At 43.0% G+C, this 26580-nt stretch overlaps 1 protein-coding gene across 1 annotated transcript in view; it reads right to left on the minus strand.

The window, feature by feature from the left end:
• Window positions 1–26580, minus strand: part of LOC309544955 (uncharacterized protein) — a gene marked incomplete at its 5' end in the record, with an annotated part of 957880 nt that overhangs the window by 7723 nt on the left and 923577 nt on the right. The gene's annotated exons all lie outside the window — the stretch shown is intronic.

Below are 26580 nucleotides of genomic sequence, written 5' to 3' on the forward strand. Positions count from 1 at the left end.
CTGTAAGATGATAGGTAAAGTTACAATGAATATTATACAGCCAAGAAATTTGATTTTTGGGCACACTATTAATTAACTACTACAAAATGATGTTTCTGGTTGTTATGAATAACATATCTGATTAACAGCAAGGTAAAGTAATTGAGAAGGTACTTACAAGCTGAACAGAGGCAGCAGAACAAGCTGAAGAGGATCATAACCATAAGCACTGAATTTTCCATGTCTAGTGCCTACCCTTGCCTCTAAATGACTGTTTGGGTCCCAAAACTTCTATTGCAGACTTTAAATCCTAAGGGAGACATGGTTTATATGTATATTGGTGCCTAACCTACAATAAGATGCTGCTCAGCTTGTAATCTTAATAGAACACAAAAGTGGTGCCAAAACCCTTGATCTAATTGAATTTCCCCACATGAATGTCTCTGAAACAGTGGTTAAGATCCACTTCAAAGGCATGTTTCAAACAGCAAATTACCCCCTAAGCTTGGCTCATCTTTTGGTTTTATTTGCTTGCTCGGCTTGAGGTGTTAGCTCAAAATACTTGCACTAGCCAAATGAAGCCCTAATTAGCTTTGAATCTACTTCTTTTGAGAAAGAAAAGAAAACAATTAGATATTCATCTATCTCCCATGTTTGTTGTCTGTAGTTAAAAAGTGTTTTTGGTGCTTACATGTTTAAATGTATGTTTCCAAATAAACTGTGAATGTAGGGCTCTTTAATAATCTATCTCCAGTAAATTGGATAGCTCCATAGCAGAAACAAATGAGCTTTCATGACACAAATACTTACAAATACACCTTTTTTAAGGAGTAGAACATATGTTCAATGTTTTTTTAATTTGTTTAGATGTTTAGTTTAACATCTTCCATTTTAATACACATTTTAATTTTTAAAGTGTATGTAAGGGAAAATCTACAACCGGGACACAGAAATACATAAAAATCTGACTGACAGCAGTAGCTATAAAACCAAAAAGGGGTTCTATTCCTTTCCTAGTAATAGTAATTAGCCAGTGGCATAACTAGAACCTTCAGGGCCCCGATGTAAGAAACCATGAGGCTCCATTCACACCTGGGCGTTTTTGAGCGTTTTTCAGCTCCAAAAACGCTAAAAACGTTCCAAAATGCCCAACAAGTAAAACCCCATTTATTTAAATGGCCCCTGTTCACATCTGAGCGTTTTAACGCCTGAAGCAAAATGCCTGTAGCTGAAAAAAGTACATGAGATTCTTTTTGAGCTGATTACCAGCGTTTTTGATAGATGTCAATGCCTGCCTCCAAAAACGCCTGAAAAAAACGCCTGAACATCGCGGTAAAAATCGCGGTAAAAATCACGCGAAAACGCTATGCTCAAGTGTGAATGCAGCCTAAAGGGCCCCCGTACGGGATCCTTCCCTCCCAGCCTGGTGGCGGAACGCCAGGGCCAGTTGCAAGTGCAATGTTTGTGTGGTAGTTCTGCCACTGGTGTCGGTAGTTTTTTATTCTAATTTAATTTTTCTACCATGTGCTTTATACATTTTTTTTTTTTTTACAATAATATTTTTTTTAAATATTTTTAAAATTTTTTAGGAGCCCTGTTGGGGGGGCTTTGGTGAAATATCAGGGGTCTAAACAGACCTCTGATATTCCACCTTTGAGACACAGCTTTCCATCTCCTTCTGTGAAGCCTCAGCTGCACAGAATAAATGGATAGGAATAACCCTGTACAGAGCTTCCCATTCATTCACATACTGAAGCATTGTAAACACAGTTTACTATGTTTCAGTTATGAATAGACAGAGTCAGTGATCAGTATGGATCACTGACTCTCCATTCAGAAAAGGCTTCATCCTGACAGATCCCCTGCAGCAGTCGGTGGGAGAGGGGAGGGGGGAACCTTGCATAGTTGCAGGGCCAGGGGGGTTAGCAGAAAAAAGCTGCATAGGAGGAGCTGTGGGGGCAGCTGCATATAAAGGAACCAATCTCTTTATTCCCCCCCCCCCTCACCCCGCTTCTCCCCCTCTCCCTCCCACTGGCATTCAGCGTCTGAAGGAGGAAAATGGACAGATTGCTACCTTTATGCCGGTGTTTCTCCATCTTTTTTCCAGTCAGGGTATCTTGAAAGTATTTTCAGTCTGGAGGCCCCCCAGTCTAAGGGTTGGTTCACATTACTCCGTGTCACAGAATACATGAAAAATTGCACGTGTTCCTGACATGCAGACAAACATGCAGGGGTGTCATTCATCCTTAATGGTACAACTACACATTGGCAAACATGGTGCATTTTTGGTGCAGCACAATTAAAGAAAAAAAAAAGGGGAATTTTTTTCCCTGTGTTTCTGTGGGGCAGCCCACTGAAATGAATTTGCTGCCTATATGCAGCACACAGCTGCACAGATGTGAACCAAGGGCCTGTTCACATGTGAGGTTGAGGGGTGGTAAAACCACATGTTTTAACTGTGTTCTTACCACCCCTAACTGTTCACCCTGTAGCTGCAGAGGCAGCAGCTGGGGGTGGACACATGCTGTGGCTGGTATACCCCCAAGTGAATGGGGCTGCAGTACAACCACCCCGTAATTGTATGCATTGCTTGCCGTTACAGCATAGTGATGATGCATTAGGGGGTTAAAACAGGCGGTTAGGAGGCAACATATTGCCTTTTCATTTTAAATGAGCCTTGGCCCAGAGAAAACGCCTGCGCTTCTGGATCATGTTTAGATATGGCTTCTTTTTTGGCCTATAGAGTTTAAGCCGCCAATGGCGAATAGCACGATGGATTGTGTTCACCGACAATGTTTTCTAGAAGTATTCCTGAGCCCATGTTGTGATTTCCATTAGAGTAGCATTCCTGTATGTGATGCAGTGCCGTCTAAGGGCCCGAAGATCATGGGCATCCAGTATGTTGTTCCGGCCTTGACCCTTACACACAGAGATTGTTCCAGATTCTCTGAATCTTTGGATGATATTATGCACTGCACATGATGGTAACTTCAAACTCTTTGCAATTTTTCTCTGAGAAACTCCTTTCTGATATTGCTCCACTATTTTTCACCGCAGCATTGGGGGAATTGGTGATCCTGTGCCCATCTTGCCTTCTGAGAGGCACTGCCACTCCGAGAGGCTCTTCTTATACCCAATCATGTTGCCAATTGACCTAATAAGTTGCAAATTGGTCCTCCAGCTGTTCCTTATATGCACATTTAACTTTTCCGGCTATTGCTACCTGTCCCAACTTTTTTGGAATGTGTAGCTCTCATAAAATCCAAAATGAACCAATATTTGGCATGGCATTTCAAAATGACTCACTTTCAACATTTGATATGTTATCTATATTATATTAATATAAGTTTATGAGAATTGTAAATTAGTCCATTCCTTTTTTACTCACAATTTGTACAGTGTCCCAACTTTTTTGGAATTGGGTTGTACATACATGCACACACATACATATATAATTGCACATATGCACACACACATACATTCACTCACACACACACACACACACACACACACACACACACACACATACATAAATGCACATACATATGAGCAGGTAAGTAAAACCTTGGACAGAGGGGTGGCTGTGAACGTAGTATACTTGGATTTTGCAAAAGCGTTTGACACAGTTCCCCACACACGGCTAATGTGTAAGGTAAAGTCTACAGGCTTGGAAAGATCGGCTTGCAATTGGATAGAAAATTGGCTAAAGATAGAATTCAGAGAGTAGTGGTTAATGATTCTTACTCTGAATGGTCTAAGGTTATCAGTGGTGTACCCCAAGGTTCAGTGTTGGGACCCTTACTTTTTAATATCTTTATAAATGATATAGGGTCTGGCATTAAAAGTACTATTTCAGTCTTTGCAGACTACACCAAGCTTTGCAGTGGAATAACTTCCTTACAGGATGTCTCCAACTAATAAGCTGACCTCAATGCACTGTTTCATTGGGCAACTATGTGGCAAATGAGGTTTAATGTTGATAAATGTAAAGTTATGCACTTGGGGGCTAAGAATATGCATGCATCATACATACTAGGTGGAGTAGAACTGGGGGAATCCATAGCGGAGAAGGATCTGGGTGTTCTGGTAGATCATAAGCTTAATAATAGCATGCAATGCCAAGCTGCGGTTTCCAAAGCAAGCAAAGTCCTTTCTTGTATTAACAGAGGCATGGACTCCAGAGACAGAGATATTATTTTGCCCCTGTACAAATCATTAGTAAGACCTCATCTGGAATATGCAGTTCAATTTTGGGCACCAGTTCTTAAAAAGGATATCGGGGAACTGGAGAAAGTGCAGAGAAGGGCAACCAAACTGATAAGAGGCGTGGAGGAGCTAAGTTACGAGAAAAGATTAGAGGAACTGAATTTATTCTCTCTAGAGAAGAGGAGATTAAGGGGGATATGATCAACATGTTTAAATTCATAAGGGGTTCATATAGTAAACTTGGTGTTGAGTTGTTCACTTTAAGGTCAAAACAGAGGACAAGAGGACACTCTTTTCGTCTACAGGAAAACAGATTTTGTCTCCAAATACGGAAAGGTTTCTTCACCGTAAGAGCTGTGAAAATGTGGAATAGACTCCCTCCCTCCTAGCTCACTAGATTGCTTTAAAAAAGTGGGTATATAGGTGAGCATGCACACTGCGCCGGGACGGTACATGCACTGACCGCGCTCCGCACACCCTGACCACTTCACAGCCTACAACAAGCCTAACGGAGCAAGGGTGGCCGCCCCAATCCACTTGCAATACCGAGAGGAAGTGAGGATGAACCGGAGGGTCACAGGTGCGGCCAAAAAAAAGCAATCCACGTCAGCACAGCCTCCATCAGCAGCGCGCCTGTCTCCTCCCGGCACACAGAAACCCAAGATGGCGGTGACCCGCGGCTCGGCAGTACGAGGCGGCCCTCTTCCAGCACCGTCATCTCCAGTCACAGCCACACCATCTCCCCACAGTGTGGGACTCCACCTGCCTGCTGTTTCTCATCCGGAGGAGGTAAGGGATCCCTTCTCCTCCCAATCCCAGGGTGCCAACTCAGTCTCCCCACGGAGAGCCACAGCACTTTTACCCATACCAGGCCTCATCAGATGGGGAGGTGGAGGGAGCTACTTCTCCAGCATCCTCTTTGGATAGACAGATGGTGACATTGCTGAACTTACCCTGAGCCAGAGTAGCTCCACAGCTCCCCCCCCCCCCAGCACCATAGTCAGGGGATTTCATACTGTACCATGAGATTTCCAAGGCCTGTGCGACCATTACTGCTGATTTAAACGGTGACTTCCAGGAAATAAGGAAATAGGAGGGAGGCTGGACACTATAAAATCTAAAGTAGACGGCACTGTGAAAAGAGTTAACCAAAACCACAGGCTGATAGTATCCCTGCATGATCAACTAGATCAAGCTCAAGCTAAAATAGGAGATCTAGAGAATAGGTCTCGCAGGTACAATTTCAGGATAAGGGGCTCCCGAGTCAATAAGTGATCTGGAACCTGCTATACACACACTTATGATGTATCTTATCCCAGATATCTCACCGCATCACCTGGAATTGGACCGCTTCCATCGGGCCCTGACGGCCCCATGCTCTGATGGCCTACCCAGGGACATCATTGTGAAACCCCATTTTTATAGAATTAAGGAAAAAGTTATGGCGGCAGCCCGCTTTCGTCATTATGTCACCCTCCTTGGCCACTCCATCCAAATATTTGCGGACATATCCCAAACGAGATCCCTAAAACAGTTACTTACTCACCTGATCAACCGTCAAATCAAGTACAGATGGTTCTATCCATTCCGGCTATCTTTCACGTTCAAGGGCAAGTCCCACTCCTTCACCAGCTTCCATGAAGGAGAGGATGTCCTACTGGGCCTGGGCATACTCTCAAGAGATGCCCCCTCACCCAGATCCCCGTCGGAGTCCCTGGCAGAAGCTGTCAGACCGCTGTAGCCCTTATGGTCCCAGCCTACACAGAGAGGCAATACCAAGTCGAGCACCCCACCGTGAATCGTCGACGACTATACTTCTGTTTCTACTTTTTGGGGGGCCCTGAGTTCATGGGAGTTCCGCGACCATGAGTACATCAATATGGTGGGCGGATAGCCACACGGCTCTCTTTTAGAGATCCACAGTTCGAGAAGATGTTTGTTTCAATCCAACGGACATGGACTGTGTCTGCATGAAGGGGATAGATGAACAGGATTGCCCCATCTGACCCCCACCGGGGACTCCAGTTTTCTGATTTTGCTATATGGTTTTCTTTGAGATTATGTTCTAGAAGACTAAGGGACTGTTCCCCTTATTTTTGGAACCCTCTTTGCTACTTTTTCCCCTAGCGCCGGACTGGCTCCCTGGGGTCGGCTGGGGTGAAGGGACTGTTATGGGGGTTATAGGTTTGATGGCCCGGTAATTTCGGGCTCCCGGGGTGGTTCCACCTCGCTCCTAACAGTGAATAGAACCTACAGCTTGGACTGAAGTGGTTCGGGTTGTTTCCGTATGCCACTTACTGCGACCTTGCTCACGACCATGAGCGGTGAGCAACCTCGCAAAAACGTATGGGGTGCTGGACCCCAAAACCAGTCAAGTTTATGTAATTTGCATATGTCAAGGGCGGATCCCTTTCCCCCCCCCCTCGCGAGTGAGGGGGGGTGGGCTGGGGACTTTTTTGTTTTTATTTTCTTCTTGTGTCTTCTCTGATCTTTTCCTTTTCTTCCTTGCTCTACTAGCATTGTTTAGGTGTCCGAGCTCATCCTATTCCATCAACATGGTCCACATGTCTACAAGACCAAGGGGGCAACAGGGAACAGCCCTTGGCAGATACAGGCGAGTACAACCTACCGAGCCATGATGACACGTCCTTCCGCAAGTAACTTTAAAATCCTTGCACATAATGTACAAGGCCTCAATGCTCCTGTTAAATGAGCAAAGGCCTTTCAATTCTACTACAAACAAGGTATACTGTAGATGTCCTCTTGTTACAGGAGACCCATTTTACATGCACCTCAACACCTAAATGCCTTAGCGCCAAATATCCCACCTGCTATATGTCAAATAGTGCGGACGAGAAAAAGGGTGTAGCGACTTGTATCGCCAAGCGAGTACCGCTCACACCCAAGGGAGTAATTAGGGATAAAGAGGGGAGGTACGTTATGGTTCACAGCAAAATTAACGAGCACGAAGTTACTTTCGTTTCCTACTATGCTCCCACGTGGGCCAGCTGCCCTTTTTCTGTGATATGTTGCAAGTGGTAATGCCACACGCAACTAGCCATGTCATCTTTGGGGGAGACCGCAATGTCCCGCTGGACCAAATCATGGACAAATCCAACTCCTTACGCACTTCCCTTAAACATGCCCTTAAACAGGGAATTAAGTCGGCACGCCTGTTAGACTCTAATGGCCTGGTGGATGTTTGGAGAAATGACCACCCCACCACGAGGGATTTTACCCACTACTTCCATGCCCATAAAACTTACGCTCGTATAGACCATCTCTTTGCCTTGTCACCCCTCCTTCCATTTGTATTAAAAACTCAGATGATAGCTACACCATGGTTGGATCACTCTCCAGTGGTGCTGACAGTTTTGGATTTATGGACCAAACCCAAATCTGCATCCTGGAGGCTATATACTTCACTGTTAAATGACCCCTTAGTCTTTAGGGAGGTGGAAGATTGTTTGCGACAATACTTTACTGAAAACCCTAGCATGGACACCTCTCCTGTGATTGTATAGGCTGCACACAAAGCAATGGTTAGGGGCAAACTAATCCAAATAGCCTCCTGGAAAAAAAGGGAATGGGACTGCGACAAGAGACAGAATTGAGAGACCTCTTACGAGAACAGAAAAGAACCCCAGGGGATGATATTAGGCATAAGATTGACGTCGCACGCGTAGCCCTTAATCTTAGCTTAAAAGGAGAAATAAATCTATGCGCTACCACTAGAAAAAAGGCAGGGATGAGGAGGGGGCTGATATGAAAAAATGGAGCACCCGGACTCTGCAGATAATTCCTTAGTGTCACCACAAACAAAGTAAGTTAAAAAGAGAAAGAAGAATGTCACTACTGGATGGAGCAATGAATAAGCACAAGGTGTGAAACGCGTCTGCTGTCCAGTCTGTCTTGCAGTCTTGTCTGATGTTGTACCTATGATTTGAAGAAATAAACTCAAGTTTCCAAGTTCCTGGGTCTGGAAGTGCCACTTTCTTCTTCATTTACATGGATTTCTCAGGTCGCGGACCTTGGTGAGCACCCATTCCTACAGGACTGCCACAGCTGCTCGGGATCTATCTGGCTCAGCTGAATGTCTTCAGAGCGGTGATTTGTTTCATTTTGGTTTCCACTACTGGATGGACCACATAAGTAGATAAATAATCTAAAAATCTTAAAATCTTATAAACTCGTAAAATATAAATAATGTGCAATAATCAAGTGCTTCTAATGTAAAAATAAATAATAATAAATAATTGAACAGAGATATACAAAGTGCTTCTACAAACAATTAATTGAGAGCTTAAAGAGGAAGCATCCTAAAAATTAATTTTCATAGTGATGTGAAGAAAATCCAATAAGTGCCCTCTAAAGAGTGAACCTCTGCAACCGCAGGTTGCACAAGGGGTGTGCAAATAATAAAGTGAAATAATTTGTTAGAATACTCAATGAAATAGTGAATATGGTAGGGTGAGTGCCCTCTGAAAAGTGAACCCCTACAACCACACAGGTTGTACAACGGGTATAAGAAATAAAGTGAAAGATGTGCCAGTAAAAATACCAAATAAACAGAAATGAATGTGCAGGTGAATAAATGACACTCTGAATATTGCCAAGTGTCCCAAAAATATGAATAGATAGTACCTCAAATTAAAAAGGTATCACAAACGGTATAAAAAGAGGATAAAACAGTGCACAAAATCTGTACCCCAAAAAAAGGGGGGGTGATGATGAAAAAAATAAATGTTCATAAAAGTTCATAAAAAGTGCAGTGAAAAAAATGTTTCCGGTGACAACCCAGTGCAAAAACTTTCGTGAGCTAGGAAATCCACATAAGTGTAAAATGGCCGCTCACCTCCATTAACACTCAAAACGAGCGTTTCAGGTTTATATGGTCAACCTGCAGACCCTCCAGATCAAGTTTCCAATCGGTCACACTACTCCAATAAGAGTACACTGGTTATGCTGGGTAGATGGAATGATGTAACTTCTCTAATAACCTCCGGTATACAGAGATGGCTGTGTACTTCCTGGGATACTCGTTTACCAGAAGAAAGTGATAAAGGGGACTCTCATAGTGTAGTAAGTTTGAACAGCTTTAATAAGTCAAATAAAATCGCACTTACAGTTAAATAGAGAGATATCAGCATTGAATATTGCAAGGGATCCCGCTGTTGCCAGAAGTGACGTCACCACGGCTTCTCCCGACGCGTTGCGTCACAAATTCACGTGACTTTTTCCCTCTTATTAGCTAGTAAACTAGCACTGAGACACCATTCCCCGGCACTCCCGAAATTAAAGCTCCTAACTGAACACAGGTCACAAAATCCCCAATTGATAGTCAATGAATTTTATCATTTTTAAACCAAATTTTATTCCCAGCCACAACCGCTCCAACAGTCTTATTTGCGGATTTTCGCCGCGACATCCCCCTCCCTCAACTCTCATCCTCACACGCGGATGTCATGGATAGAGAGTTCTCGGAACCCGAGATACTGTCCGCTATCAAAAACCTCAATTCAGCTAAAGCGCTGGGTCCCGACGGATTCTCTGGCCACTACTATAATAAATTCAGCGAGACCCTTACTACTCACCTCTGCTCCTATTTATAATATCAACTCTCCCATATACCAAAAAACAAAAGGGGGGAGACAATAGTGTAGTACGTTCCAAGTATAAAATGTTTATTTAAAAGTAAATGCACTCACCGAACATAAGTGAATACAGGCTTTCAATAAATACATCCAATGAAGATAAAACCGCTGTGAAGTGGCGAGTCCGTTTCGGCTTGTGACGTCGGCATACAAAGAGAACTCTGCCTACATGTTTCGCAGGCAACTGCGTCATCAGGGGGGGAGTGGTCAGCGTAAAGGACGCCACTTAAACAGCGGCTGGATCCGGAAGTCAAAGAAGAAAAAAGACATCAACGGACCGGCCCCTTGGGTGAAGCAGGAAACAGGAAGAAAACTCCTGAACCGCATGTTGTATGAAACGCAAACCGGAACTAATACAAACATCCAGAAGCGAATGATATTCCATGTCAAGAGGACATGAACTAGTACCTAAAAACATTATATATCAATATGATGACTAAAATACACGGAAGGTCCATCTAGAAAGAGATAATTATAATTACATCCAAAAGAATCTTAATGGAATGGCCTAAAATTAAATGATTCCAGGTCAAACCAATCCCAAAATTTGGACAGAAATTACATATATATGTATAAATTTGGACAAAAAATTACATGTGGAGAAATCCCACATTATGCACTTTATATGTTTTCACTGTATTAATATATTAATTAATTAGTGAATGCCAGTTTATACACTGTAGCATAACTAACATAAGGTTTTTGCCCCTGAATTGGCTATCACAATGATATTTAGTTTTTACTATGCACATTTTTTAACAATAAAAAGAATGTGACCCTAATCCCCGTAGTACGTAACAAAAGGTTCCAAAATAAACAATAAAAAATGTTCGACATTTGAGGCTTATAAGATTAATAACACTCCACCTAATTATATTAAAACAGGATAACAGACATCGTGAGATGCATCCGGTTTCGGTTATAAGATTGTAAATAAGGGGGGAGGATCGAACAGCGGATATGACTTCCGCGTTCCCTATATTCCCTATTCCGCATTCGAGCATAACCCGACTCACGCAGCGCACGTACAACTTCCGAAGACTTCACATCTCTGACGAAACGCGTCAAGTTGGTACGCACGCTGCCTCGCTTTGAGCCCGCCGGTGGACCACATGCCAAGATCCCACTTCCGGGTACGGCGAATTAGCGCAGACACTTCATACAGACACGGTACAACAGCCGTGAGGCTGAAAGGTGTCTAGGAAAGGGCATGAGCGGACTTTTACTATAGAGATTTTTTTTTAACTTACTCACGCATTGGAGTGACCGTTTTAAACACCAGAGTGCATTTTTTTGGAGTGCTTTTAAACAATTTTTGTGAGTGTTTTAAACGTTATGGATGTTCGCGTGATGATTTTTTAAATAGAGGAGTTTTTTAACACTCTGCACAATGAGGAGCTCTCTGTCTTTTATACCCTGAGCTATAAGCCACATCCAGAGGACCCTTGCAACATCTACAGGAACCTGGAATATAAAAGACCAAGCGCAGATTGATTCTTGCTGGCGTACGCCAACAGGAATCCACGGCATCTGGTAAGTGAGCCATCTTACCATTCAGCAGTCGAGGTGAAGTGGAGGGTCACACCACTACTACATCAGCACGAAATTGCACAGAAAGGACTTGTTTTTTGCACTGCTGCACTTTCTTCTTTCCAGCACAATAATAATATGAACTATATATAAACCATTGAGTCAATCTTTGGTTTTAGCAACCAACCCCATTTTGCATGCAACATAATTTATTATTATAAGGTTTTGTACATAGTATGAATTTATGGTTATTATTTATACAGCAGATGAATGGGTACATTTTTTAAATTGATATTAATGATTACAGTTAATAACCATGCACAATAATTTATACTATAATATATCTGAGCATGTCACGCACTTTATAGGTGGTATTTATACACCCGCCTAGATAAGTGTTTCACTTTATTGTTGTATTTGTATAGCACTTTATAACACACTGAAGCACAAAATTACCAATATAGTGCAAAAAATAGTGGGGTCACCCCAAAGGTTAGTGCAGTTATTCACTCCGCTTCAGTATTTCACAGTACATGTTGGTATTCATGGTTCCGTTAATCAGCTAATCAGCTGTAGCTACCCAGTTCCAGCACCACTCATGGAGCTCCAGACCATGACACTCCCACCACCATTCTTGACTGTAGGCAAGACACACTTGTTTTTGTACTCTTCACCTGGTTCCTGCCAGACACGCTTGACACTATCTGAACCAAATACATTTATCTTGGTCTCATCAGACCACAGGACATGGTTCCAGTAATCCACGTCCTTAAGGCCCGTACACACGTATCGATTGTCGGCCGTAAATATTTGGCCACCGTCCGATCGGCCGATTGTCGGCTTGTTAGTATGATGCTTCCGACAACTGACTGCGACTTTTCGGCCGGACAGAATCTGGTGTGCAGCCTTTAAAATTTTTGTTGGCCAACACCAGAACGGCCGATTGTTCCTCAGTCAGTACAGAATTCGGCCGACAAACAGCAGATGAGCAAGACTGGGCATGCTCAGAGAAGAAAAAACACATGGAAAGTTAACCATCACATGACATCACTTCTGCAGTCGGCTGTTGTTGGCCGACAAAATTCGTGTGCAGTCTTTAGCACTTTTCAACCGACAGGACAGCAACGGACAAAAGACGGGCGATCGTTCGGCCGACAATCAGTGCATGTGTATGGGACTTTACTCTGCTTGTCTTCAGCAAACTGCAGGCTTTCTTGTGCATCATCTTTAGAGGAGGCTTCCTTCTGGAACGACGGCTATGCAGACCAGTTTGATGCAGTGTGCGGCGTATGGCCTGAGCACTGACAAGCTGACCCCCCACCCATTCAACTTTTGCAGCAATGTTGGCAGCACTCATGCGTCTATTTCCCAAAGACAACCTCTTGATATGACGTTGAGCATGTGCACTCAACTTCTTTGGTCGACCATGGCTAGCCCTGTTCTGAGTGGAACCTGTCCTGTTAAACCGCTGTATGGTCTTGGCCACCATGCTGCAGCTCAGTTTTAGGGTCTTGGCAATCTTCCTATAGCCTAGGCCATCTTTGTGTAGAGCAACATTCTTTTTTTCAGATTCTTATAGAATTCTTTGCCATGAGGTGCCATGTTGAACTTTCAGTGACCAGCATGAGAGAGTGAGAGCGATAACACCAAATTTAACCTGCTTCCCATTCACAACCGAGACCTTGTAACACTAACGAGTCACATGACACCGGGGAGGGAAAATGGCTAATTGGGCCCAATTTGGACATTTTAACTTAGGGGGGTACTCACTTTTGTTGCCAGAGGTTTAGACATTAATGGCTATGTGTGAAGTTATTTTGAGGGGACAGCAAATTTACACTGTTATACATGCTGTACATTCACTACTACATTGTAGCAAAGTGTCATTTCTTAAGAGTTGTCACATGAAAAGATATAAAATATTTACAAAAATGTGAGGGGTGTACTCACTTTTGTGAAATACTGTGTGTGTGTGTGTTTGTGTGTGTGTGTGTATGTGTATGTGTATGTGTATGTGTATGTATATATATATATATATATATATTGTGACAGGAAGTCAGGTCTGGGGAAGTAGTCACAGAGAGGAGACACATTCCCACCTGGTTTGGAAAGTTCACCAATTACTATAGGGTGTCGGCTGCCAAAGGCAGCAGGAAGGTGTATAGAAGTTGAAAGGCCTTCAGTTGTTCGGAATGAGGAAATGAAGGCCTCTATAATTTGTCCAGAGGAAGTCTATGGATTGCTGCCTCCTGTCGCCGTGTGGGCTGGGAGAGGAGGACAGACAGATGTGTGCCTCCCGACGCTGAGGAAGCCTGGGAGAAGGACTGCTGCCTCCTGTCGCCGTGTGGGCTGGGAGAGGAGGACAGACGTGTGCCCCCTGAAAGCTGTGTGAGCATGGGGAAGACCTCCTAAAGCGATGTGAAGCTGAGGAGGGTAACAAGTGTGAAGACTAATTGAAGTGAGGTCTTGGATCGTTTCTAGGTGAAAAGAAACCAATGGACATTTCCTGTGTGAAGGGGAAATTAACCAGTTGTGAAGACTTCTCAAAGGTGAGAAAACAAACTATTTCTATGTGGAAGAAATAAAGGAATGTTTGCCATGTGAAGAGTGAAGAGTAAAGGGACCTGTTAAATGAACTGTGTTCAATGTGAAGAGTGTGAAGAGTAAAGGGACCTGTTGAATGAACATGTGCTGTGTGAAGAGATAAAACATGGTTTGTTGAGTATCCGCTGTAGGATAAGAAAGTCTGCCCAACAGTAGGTTGGGGACAGACTCTTAGGTAGGTTCCAGTGTGAGAAGGTAGCCGCCCACAGAGGCAAGGATTTATTTTGTCTTATATTTTATTTTGCTGTTTTTGACGCTTGCAGTCTGGTGAAGAAAATTGCATTAAATAAACCAAACTGTTGTTTGCAAGCACTTATCGACTATCTCTCTGTGAAAACGCACCCCCCAAGGGGTCATCCACACCCGCCACCGAGCTAATCCCTTACATATGGTGGAGGTATGCATTGGGCAGAAGCAGAGATCCCTGCAAAGAAGTGCATATGTTTGATGAACTTTGTCTGGTGCATGAGATTGCACAATCTATGTGTGCAGGAGAGAAGATCCTGAAAGAGAAAAAAACGTGTTTTAAAGAGACAGCGGTCTCAAAATATTTGATGAACTGTGTCTGGTGCAAGGGACTGCACAAACTGTGTGTACAGGAAAGGAAATCCTGCAAGAGAGAGAAAAACGTGTTTTAAAGGGACAGTGGTCTCAAAATTTTTTGCTGGACTGTGAAAAATTTGTTTGTGGAGTTATTGAAGATGGGGCGATCAAAACGCCTGAAAAATGCAAAGATAGATGAAATGAGAGACCGGATTCTATGGATGGAGGGGATGTTACCGTCTGAAAGAGCCCCAGCCATGCCTAAAGAGAGTCTACTAAAGAGGAAGGTTGTTGTCCCTAGCAACACTGATGAAACTGCTGTGGAGACGCAGTGTGCTCAGATGAAAAGTAAACTCAAAATGGGGGAGATGCTGAAACAGCGGAGCTTTGCAGCTCAACAAAAGGCTCACCAAGAGAGCATGGCAGGCTGGAAACAGAGACGCCAGCAGCCAATGGAGGCCATCGGTTTGGAGGAAACCGAGTATGTGTGCAGGGCTGAGTTGGATGCCTTGCAACAGAAAATGGAAGAAAAGGAACAAGCCTTGGAATTGCTTAAGATGGAGCATAGAAACTTGCAGGAAACGAATGAACTACTCAAGTCTCATGTGTCACAGTGGGAAGAAACCACTGCTCTTCTTTTGGTCGAGTTGCAAAAACGTCAAGACACTATAAAGGAGAAAGATACCATCCTCATGGAAAAGGAAATTGAAATTCAGACTTTGCAGAAGCAAAGTATGTGTGAAATGTTGGAGTTGCGTAATCAGCTGGAAAAAAGTCTTCAGTGTTTGGAAGCTACAAAAATAGACCTGCAGGGGGCGCAGGAACAGAATGTTGCTCTGAAAACGACATTGTCTCTCAGCGACAACGAGAAAAGTGAAAGAGAGGCTAAATTACTGAGGACTGTGTATGAGCTCACCACTTTGAGCAATGTGGTAGATGAATTACGTGCAGACTGTGAAAGTTGGAAAGGTGAAGCCCAACGTGTCCAGCAGCAGTTAAAGGAGAAAGAAGCCTGTGTGGCAGAATTACATTCTTATTCCCAGATGCTGGCCAGTGAGGTGAAGGCTCTTATGCAGGGAAAAGGAGATTCGGAACACAAGAGAAAAAAAATAGAGGCACAGCTGCAGGAATCGCAAGTCAAGGTGTCAGAAGGTGACCGAGTGTGTGCTAAGCTGTCAGAGAAGGCAAACCGACTGCAGGTTGAGCTGGACAATGTTACAAATCAGCTTTCTCAAGCAGACAGCAAATCTAGAGAAATTGCGGAAGATTTTTCTATCTTGGAATCGCAGCTGCAAGACACGCAGGAACTCTTACAGGAAGAGAGGTGTCAAAGGCTGAGTTTTAGCACAAAGCTCAAACAAATGGAAGATGAGAAAAATGTCTTCCTGGAACAATTAAAAGAGGAGGAGGAAGCAAAGAAAAACCTATCAGAGCAAGTCGCAACATTGCAAGCTCAGATAGCGGATATGAAAAAACGCATGGAAGAAAGCGTTGGTTCATTAGAGTGTGTTGAAGATGTGAAAAAGAAGTTTGATCAGATGCTTGGTGAGGAGAATACTGTGTCTGCAAAATATGCAGAAGAACTTGACTGTGCAAAAACGGAGGCGCGTGATAACGAGAGCAAAGCCCTGTTCTTGGCTCGCTCCTTGGAGGAAGCTCTAGAGTGTAAGGTTGAACTAGAAAGAGTTAACCAACAGCTGTGTACAGAAATGGAAGATTTGGTCAGCTCCAAGGATGATGTTGTGAAAAGCGTTCAGGAGCTAGAAAAGTCTACGCGAGCCTTAGAACAGCAAGTAGAAGAGATGAAGATTCCGTTGCAGGAACTGGAAGAGGAATTACAGGCAACAGAGGATCTGTCCCAAAGAGGGGATAGTGTGCCTGATGCAGTTTATAAAAGGATCAGTGTTTTGAGGTCTGTCCTGAGTGAGCCTCAGAAATGTGATGACATGTGGCTTGAATCACCCCATTGGAATAAACCGTTCCTTCAAAAACCTCAAACATTGGATAATGTATCAGTAGAGCTTCAGCAAACAAAGGAGTTGTGTAAGAAATGTGATGATTTCTCAGTTCAGGCTGAAAACCTAGTGGAGAAAACTAAAGCGGAGAAACCTAAAGCAAGTGATATAAATCTGGGAGAAAAAAGCAAACACCACCTAGTGGAGAAAACTAAGGCTGTTGGTGAAAACGTGAAGCAAATGAATAAGTGCCTTTCAGGGAATATTTCCAAAATGGAACTGGTGAAAGACAGGTGGCAGAAGTTTGATCGTGATCTTGAGATGCATTCCATGTGGAATTCAGATAGAGAAAAGGAACTAGGGGACCTTGAGCGGTCAAATAGTTCAGCAGAAAGTGCATTGAAGAAACCTGTAAAAGAATGTGTTGCAGTTCCAGGCTTCTTCACTAATGCAGAGAGGAGGTCTATAATGGATACCACCCAGATCGCTGGGTTCAACTGTGTTGTTGCCTTTGACCCATATGTTGGTGGAAGGAAAGTTGATGTCGCTGGAAAAATGAACAGGGGTCACTTTTAAGAAATGTGTGACAGCCTGTTGTGGCAAATGGAAGGCCCTCTGCACAGCATCTTAGAGCAAGCTAAGCTCAAGAAACAAAGAGTCAATGATTGTGTACAGCTGTATGGAGAGGCAACTCAAGTCACAGAGGGACGTCAAGAGTCCCTACTTGGAACAAAGCTTAGTGAAGCAGAGGTTCTCAAAGTTTTGTGGAAAAAATGTATGGATTGCAGAGAGAGGCGGCTCAAGAATGTTGAAGACATTAAGACTAGCCCAATTGAGTTGCCTATGGATCACGGTCCTCCATGGCGGATAGGACAAACTTGTATGCAAGAGAAACTTGAGAAGAAGCGAAATGATGCTAAAAATGCAGTTGGGGAATGTGTATATGAGATGAGAGACAAACTGTGTGACATTTATGAGAAATCTGTCAATGAAGATGACAGAAACAGTTTCATCCGGAAGCTTGAGGATACTAGGAGGCTTATCAGTGAGAGTCAAGAGAAGTGCCTGACACATGCGTGTCTGGAAATCTGTGTCCCAACCCTAGGGTTGAAACAAGAGGGGGGGGGGGTATGTGACAGGAAGTCAGGTAAATCTGGGGATGTAGTCACAGAGAGGAGACACATTCCCCAAAAAAGATATGTGCTATACAGCACCCTCCTCCCGCGCTCAGAACCCGGTCCTCAGGCTGCCTCAATCCCGGGAACTCGTGCTAAAACTTGGCATCCATTATGGCTAGGCTCTTGCTGCCCCTTACGACCAGGGCGGTCGACCAAACACTGTAATACAAAAACAAAGAAAGGGCGCACCAGCCTAGCGCATTAACCTCAGCGAGTTTATTAGATAAAAGTTAAAATCAGCTACTCACAAACATTCGTGAAGTACAGACACATCAATCCCATAAAGCCGCCTCATAGCAGAGGTCCAACGTCTTTACTGGAAGCAGAGGGCTGACGCGTTTCGAGGCCGTGCCTCTTCCTCAGAGCCTGGAGACCATGGTCTAGTCCGTTGTTTAAATATAGTATGGAGGACCAGGCCTCCACATGACCCTTGGGGATGTGGGAGGAGATATCGCCCAAATGGGCGTGGCTACACAACTACTTGCCCAAAAACATTGCGGATCTCAATTGTAATTTGCTGGCCCTATGCGACCATTTACTCCACTGGTGAGCTGATCAGTCCACAACCACTTCTCAATTCATCATAAACATTTCATTACATGCCAAATAGTACATTTAGGATAGTATAGTAAGGCAGACCTGTACATGACTCGGTCCATGCTGTATAGGGCATTAAGTCGTCCTCTTGCGGTGATGAAGGAACAATCCAGCACAAAATAGTAATCAGAGCATTGCTAATGTCATTGTATATATAAATACACACAGTTCCTGCAGACGGACAATATGTCAAACTAATTTGACAGATTATGGACTGTCAAGAGTAGTCTAATGAACGTGCAGGAAGAGTATTCAGCACATTACCTGGTGGTCTATTAGTGCGTAATAATTTTAATTATACCTTTGTAGTCTATCATATTTGATGCTTTGTATAGCAATATTATTATCATTAGTATCATTTGTGACTTCCATTTTTTCCACTTTGGTGAGCACTCCACACGATTTCCTTCTTAGTGGATTTTCTATTGTTTATTGTTTATTGTTTTGGGTCTGTGATCTACTCCATCCCGGCCCGTATGGTGCGGGTTTCATCATGTAGGGGCAGAGTGTGCATTTGTCCTCTTCTTGCGGTGTCCGTGGGAACGGTCTGATGGGGTGGTTGTTGGATTGGATGACTCCTCTCCGCCCCTTCGGACCCGGAAGTTATGCTTCACCGCCCGGAAGGTGTGACGGGCGGAAGTTGTCACCATCTGGACGGGCGGAAGTGATGTCATGCGGTGGAACGCATAGCGGTTCCGGGATGAGCGGCGTGCGTTCCACCGCTGTTCCGCCGCTATAATGTAACACAATCAGTATACAGAGGCACTAAATCAACAGCGGACCACTAGACCACCAGGTAATGTGCTGAATACTCTTCCTGCACGTTCATTAGACTACTCTTGACAGTCCATAATCTGTCAAATTAGTTTGACATATTGTCCGTCTGCAGGAACTGTGTGTATTTATATATACAATGACATTAGCAATGCTCTGATTACTATTTTGTGCTGGATTGTTCCTTCATCACCGCAAGAGGACGACTTAATGCCCTATACAGCATGGACCGAGTCATGTACAGGTCTGCCTTACTATACTATCCTAAATGTACTATTTGGCATGTAATGAAATGTTTATGATGAATTGAGAAGTGGTTGTGGACTGATCAGCTCACCAGTGGAGTAAATGGTCGCATAGGGCCAGCAAATTACAATTGAGATCCGCAATGTTTTTGGGCAAGTAGTTGTGTAGCCACGCCCATTTGGGCGATATCTCCTCCCACATCCCCAAGGGTCATGTGGAGGCCTGGTCCTCCATACTATATTTAAACAACGGACTAGACCATGGTCTCCAGGCTCTGAGGAAGAGGCACGGCCTCGAAACGCGTCAGCCCTCTGCTTCCAGTAAAGACGTTGGACCTCTGCTATGAGGCGGCTTTATGGGATTGATGTGTCTGTACTTCACGAATGTTTGTGAGTAGCTGATTTTAACTTTTATCTAATAAACTCGCTGAGGATAATGCGCTAGGCTGGTGCGCCCTTTCTTTGTTTTTGTATTACAGGAGACACATTCCCACCTGGTTTGGAAAGTTCACCAATTACTATAGGGTGTCGGCTGCCAAAGGCAGCAGGAAGGTGTAAAGAAGTTGAAAGGCCTTCAGCTGTTCGGAATGAGGAAATGAAGGCCTCTATAATTTGTCCAGAGGAAGTCTATGGATTGCTGCCTCCTGTTGCCGTGTGGGCTGGGAGAGGAGGACAGACAGATGTGTGCCTCCCGACGCTGAGGAAGCCTGGGAGAAGGACTGCTGCCTCCTGTCGCCGTGTGGGCTGCGAGAGGAGGACAGACAGACGTGTGCCCCCTGAAAGCTGTGTGAGCATGGGGAAGACCTCCTAAAGCGATGTGAAGCTGAGGAGGGTAACAAGTGTGAAGACTAATTGAAGTGAGGTCTTGGATCGTTTTGTAAGATCCTGGCACTCTCAGTGCCTTTCTATCATCTCACTTCCGGGTTGCGTTCCACCACTCAGGTAGGTGGAACGCATATAAGGTGTGTATTCCTTTAACAGTGCTGACATCATCATCAGGCGCCGCACTGAGCGGCTATTTCAACTGACGGTCTGCACTCACACATTGTTCGTGCAACCGCTCCTGATACCTGCCTAACCTGACGCTGCCGAATCTTCCAGCTACATACCCTATACCTGGATTGACCGGAGCCTCACTACCTTGTCCTACACTCCCTCACTACTGGCTATTGATAAGTACCCCACAGGGGACCCCCTCTTATCAACAACACTTGCTAACTATACCTGCATTATAAGAACTATTGCTAGCTCAAGGATACATGCTCTCCAGTATCTACCATCTACATTTCTAAACCTAGATCGCTAGCTCTTGTGCCTATTATTTGTTACAACCTGCATTACCGAACTAAGCTTAGCAACACCTGTATATCTTGCTTGCTATTATCTATCACCTGTTGATTATACTAGATTGCTAGCTCTTGTGATTGCTATCTATCATCATCTACTATTACTCCTCAGAGCCTATACCTTCAGTGTAACATCTCACTGCTACTTGCATAATTACTATCACTCCTGCAACATCTATCTGAGTGTTTGTATATGTGCATACTGAATCAGGCTGAACCACTATGATGAGTCAAGAGAGTTGGATCAGGTGATTTAACAAGATCTCTACAAGACTACTGAGTGGAATTCTGCAGCTGCAAATCCAGTATCCTTGAGCTAAAACCCAGAGTGTTACACGTTTCTAGGTGAAAAGAAACCAATGGACATTTCCTGTGTGAAGGGGAAATTAACCAGTTGTGAAGACTTCTCAAAGGCGAGAAAACAAACTATTTCTATGTGGAAGAAATAAAGGAATGTTTGCCATGTGAAGAGTAAAGGGACCTGTTAAATGAACTGTGTTCAATGTGAAGAGTGTGAAGAGTAAAGGGACCTGTTAAATGAACATGTGCTGTGTGAAGAGATAAAGCATGGACTGTTGAGTATCCGCTGTAGGATAAGAAAGTCTGCCCAACAGTAGGTTGGGGACAGACTCTTAGGTAGGTTCCAGTGTGAGAAGGTAGCCGCCCACAGAGGCAAGGATTTATTTTGTCTTTTATTTTGTTTTGCTGTTTTTGATGCTTGCAGTCTGGTGAAGAAAATTGCATTAAATAAACCAAACTGTTGTTTGCAAGCACTTATCGGCTATCTCTCTGTGAAAACGCACCCCCCCCAAGGGGTCATCCACACCCGCCACCGAGCTAATCCCTTACAATATATAATAAATAATTTTTATTATTTTTTTTTCTCAATTCAGGTACACCAATGCCTGAGGTTAGGGCTTTCTATAGCCAACCATTTTTTTTGGTATTGCACCCTTTGCTGCATTTAGTAGATTTGGAAAGATCATGTTTCTGTACTGCTTAGGGCAGAGGTGTCCAACTCAATTTCAACAAAGGGCCGCATAAGCTGTGTGATTGCCCTCAAAGGGCCAGTTGTATCTAGGGTGCGCTACATACAAAGTGCAGAGTTCATTACGTACAGAGTGTAGGGTTTAAGGGTTCACTATGCACAGTGTGCAATCCAACCCCCCCAAAGCTTTCTTGAATCTCTCTCTCCTACCTGGCCTGGATCTAGTACCTACCTGTGTAGACGGCTCTGCCGCGCCTTTCAAAGTGGTTGTTCTCTCTCAGCTTCTGGAGATCTGTCCCTACCATTTGTGTGTGCTGGGATCTGTTACTTCCGGGAGCTGCTATGTTTACAAGTGACAGTGGGGAACGGGGAGCGGAGGGCCAGAGCCTGAAGTCGTAGAATGGAGTTTCACCTTGATCCGGCTGCAGAAATGGGTGTGAGGGCCACTTGATAAGGCCTGAAGGGCCAGATTCGGCCCACGGGTCTTGAGTTTGACATGTGTGGCTTAGGGGGGTTTATCCGTTTTATGGAATAGACATACCCATGGGTCATCCGTGACAATCGTTCCAGTAAATTCTCTAATGAGCTGTTGTACTTTCGACCAATATTCACAGATCTTAGGGCAGTCCCACCAAATATGGAGCATTGTGCCCCACAGCCCTTCCAGCACAGCTCAGATTTCTCTGGCTGATATTTATGGGCTTTTGCCGGCATTACATACCATCTCGACAAGCATTTATAATTCATTTCAATGGTGTTCACATCTATTCCAGAGAAATGTACAGCTCTCAGTATACCATTCACTTTGTGCTCTTTTAAACGTAATCCTATCTCTTTTTCCCAACTTTCAATGAATGGAGGTCTCCTCAGGCCCGCCTTCTCAGTCATCATCTTGTATAACTGAGATATACAATGTTTTATTTTTGTTAAAGGATTACAGAGCTTTTCCACTAAATTCAAGTTTTTCTCAAATCTGATAGGTTGAGGCAGAGATCTTACAAAGTGTTTTAACTGAAGATATCTCCATTCATTCAAAATCATGTTTCCTCCCCTAGCGTTGAGTTTGTGATATGGCCTAATCTTTCCGCTGTATATTGCATCTTTTAACTGCATGTTTTTTACCCAATTATCAATTAGTTTCTCATTTCCTGGTGCAAAATATGTTGTTCCTTCTAATGATATTAAAGGACAATTGTATTCCCAATTAAATTGTCTGTGAATCGTGTCCCAGGTCTTGTATACAATTCCCGTCATTTTGTGTGTGTCTTCATGTATCTCCCCATAATTTGGTGGAGTCCAGATATTCTTATTTAATTGTGTTCTACTGTAGTTTCGATCTTAGCCCATCTTTTGTCTATGTTTGAATTTATTTTTCTCAACTCTATCATTACGTAAAATTGTAACTGCGGTGTAATATATTTAATGTCAGGTGCTGCTAACCCCCCTTGTGATTTGACTCTACTGAAAGCCGCATATTGTACTCTAGACTTTTTCCCCTGCCAGATGAAATTCAACATCATTGTTTTTATTGTTCTAAAATATGCCGGTGGAATAGCGGTTGGTAGCATTTGAAATCTATACAATATTTTGGGCAGTATTACCATCTTAATTATGTTTATTCTCCCCAACCATGAGAGTGGGTGACTTGATATTTTTCCAATGTCTGCTTTTATCCCATTTAGCAAATGTATATAATTCATGTGATACAGGTTTTCCAATGATTGAGTTACATTTATCCCAATATATTTTAATTTTGACTTTGCCCAGGTAAATGGGAATTTCCTCTGTAATGCCTGCTCTTCTTTTTTATTTAACCCAATATTCAAAATTTCTGACTTTATTGGGTTGATCTTAAAACTTTGATAATTTCCCATATTTCTTTAACTCCTTAATGATATTTGGGAGAGTTATTCTAGGATTAGTGATGGAAAATAGATCATTATCTACGTATGCTGCGACTTTATGTTCCTCCTGTCAAATCTTCACTTCACTGGATGCCCTTATCCACTGAGTCATCCTTGGGCCAATACCCAAGTCTGTTATTGTTTCGACCATAAACTCCCAGTCCACCCTGTCAAAAGCTTTCTCGGCATCTACTGACAACAAGAGGGCTGGGGTACTAAAATCTCTAGCTTTGTGTAATAATAATAGTGTTCTAATCCCATTGTCTTTTCCAGCTCTTCCTGGGATAAATCCTTTCTGGTCTGCATGGATCCACTCTACTATTAAGTCTTTTATTCGGGTTGCTAACACTTTTGCATATAATTTTGTATTAGCATTTAACAGTGCTATTGGTCTATAACTGGAGCGTCTTTCCTGTCCTTAGGTAGTACCGTTGTATGAGCCTGCATCTCATCTCACTTTCTCCTATCCCATTCATATATGTGCAAAGTTTTAGGACTAATATTTCCTTAAACCTCCTATAGTAGCGGGTAGTATACCCATCCGGTCCTGGGCTTTTCCCAGTCAGAGAATTTTTTTAATTGCCTCCACTATCTCCTTCTGAGAGAATGGCATCTCTAGTACTGCTGGTTTTTCAGTTGCTAGTTTAGGTAATTTTGATTTTTTTTATGTATTTTTGTATCTTTTGTTTTCTATGTTGTTCTTCTTGTGATACCTTTTTCCATACATTGTATAAAGTGTTGTAGTAGCTTTGAAATGCTTTAGCTATTTCTGTTGTTGAATGAACCATTCCCCCCTTATTATTTTTCTATGTAGTTATTTGATTTTTTGTGCTTTAATATTCTTGCTAAATATTTTCCTGGTTTATTTCCCCATTTATATCTTTCCCTAGCAACTCTGTTGAAACTATGCCTAGTCTCTTCCTCCAACAGCTCCCTGTTTGTCGCTTTTTAATACTAGGGCTTTTTGTATCCCATTCTCCATATTTTTTTTTTTATGTTTCTGTTCTAACTCTTGTATCTCGGTTAATAAACTATTCAGAAGTGTAGTTCGTTTCTTTTTTTTTCCTTGGAGCCTATTGAGATAAGTATTCCTCTAATATATGTTTTATGGGCCTCCCATGTGGTAGCTACGGAAATGTCTGGGGTTTTGTTCTCTATGCTTTTTCCTACTTCTTTGTCCTGTATCAGATCTTCATTTATTCTCCAGATATTTTCTCTGAGACCCTGGAAGTTTTATTTCCGTAATAACTGGGGCATGGTCAGATATGGTCATTATCCCTATTGATGTGCTAACTACTGCTTCAATCAACCTGTGTTCTATTATTAATATATAATCTAGTCTTGAGTAAATAGAGTGCACTGAGAAAAGAAAGGAATAACCTCTCTCCCCAGGGTGTTGAATTCTCCAAGCGTCTACCAATTGACATTGAAAAAGCTTGTTCCTTACTCTCCTGAGTTGATATCCTCCCATCACCCGTGCACTCGAAGTACAGTCTAGAGTTGGTCCATGCAGAAACTAAAATCCCCTGCTAGAAACAAGTTACCTTCTTTTAGATGTCAGCTGATCTAATATTTTTCACAAGTACCATCTCGAGTTAATATTTGGGCAGTAGATGTTTGCTAAAGTACATTCCATTCCATGTAGTTGTCCCTTCAGGAAAATACATTGGCCTTCTGGGTCAGCTAATCTCTCAAGGGAAAACCTCACGTCCTTAGCTAAGCCAATTGCTACCCCCTTTGTTCTCTTGGTTGGGGAGTCCCCATTTTGGATAATATTTTGAATATATTTTCATGTTTGTATTTTATGCAATGTATGTCTCCTGTAGAAATACCATACTGGTGAAGTTACGTCCAAGATCTAATACCTAATGTCTTTTAGTTGGCGCGTTTAATTCTCTGACATTATATGTCAGTAATTTGAAAGAATTCATATTGTTTTTTCTTTCCCCTCTCGCCTGCTGTAGTTTAGTGCCTCTCCTTCCCCCACTCAGCCTAAGCTCCTCCAAGAGACTTCTGGCAAGGGTTTCAAATGAAATTCAGTAGGAAAGACGACCTTGACAAATATTACCATGGAGATGACACTACATTGTTTTCCCCATCCCACCCACTCCCCCTCCTCTACCATTGGTATGACGGTAATCTGACCGTTTTATGGTCTTGAAGTAGTTGGAAGGTTTACTCATTGGCACTCCTTATCTTCTACTCCCTTTCCTCAGGGTGATGCTCTATTTGCCTGCTTGTGAACTTCTTTCTTCCCCTCTCAGGTAAGCGATGTCTGGGCCCAGCTAGGCTACCATCCAAACTCACTCGAACACCTTCCTGTCCCTTCCTACCCCACATCCCAGTTCCCCACCACACCCAACCCAACAGCCCCCACCCGCCCACTCTAAACCACTTCAGCCCGGGAAGGTTTTATCCCCTTCCTGACCAGGCCCTATTTTGTGATTCGGCACTGCGTTACTTTAACGGACAATTGCGCGGCCGTGCGATGCTGTACCCAAAAAAAATGTACGTCCTTTTTTCCCACAAATAGAGCTTTCTTTTGGTGGTATTTGATCACCTGTGCGATTTTTATTTTATGCGCTATAAACAAAGAAATAGCAACAATTGTGAAAAAAAAACAATATTTTTCACATTCTGCTATAGGACATTCCCCAAAAAAAAAAAAAATTTAAAAATCTAAATTTTTTTATGTTTTAGGCCAGTTCGTTTTCGGCTACATATTTTTGAAAAAATCGCAATAAGCGTATTTTGATTGGTGTGCATATAAGTTATCACGTCTACTAATTACAGGGAAAGATTTATGTCATTTTTATTGTTTTTTTTTTTTTTTACTAGTAATGGCGGCGATCTGCGATTTTTATCGGTTGTAGGAAAAGAATTAGCCGCACATCCAGGGATTCCACTAGGTTTTAAATACCTTTATTTCCAAAAGTTGCAAATGATGACACCAAAAACACCAGCATGAAGTCTCGTAGACGCGTTTCACACATACATCTTGTGCTTAATCATTACAATGACTGTAGCTGACTATAGATCTTAAATAGACCGCCCCAATGAAAACAGGTGTACCGGGG

The sequence above is a fragment of the Pelophylax lessonae genome (assembly GCF_965119305.1).
Source record: "Pelophylax lessonae genome assembly, chromosome: 1".
NCBI lineage: Eukaryota > Metazoa > Chordata > Amphibia > Anura > Ranidae > Pelophylax > Pelophylax lessonae.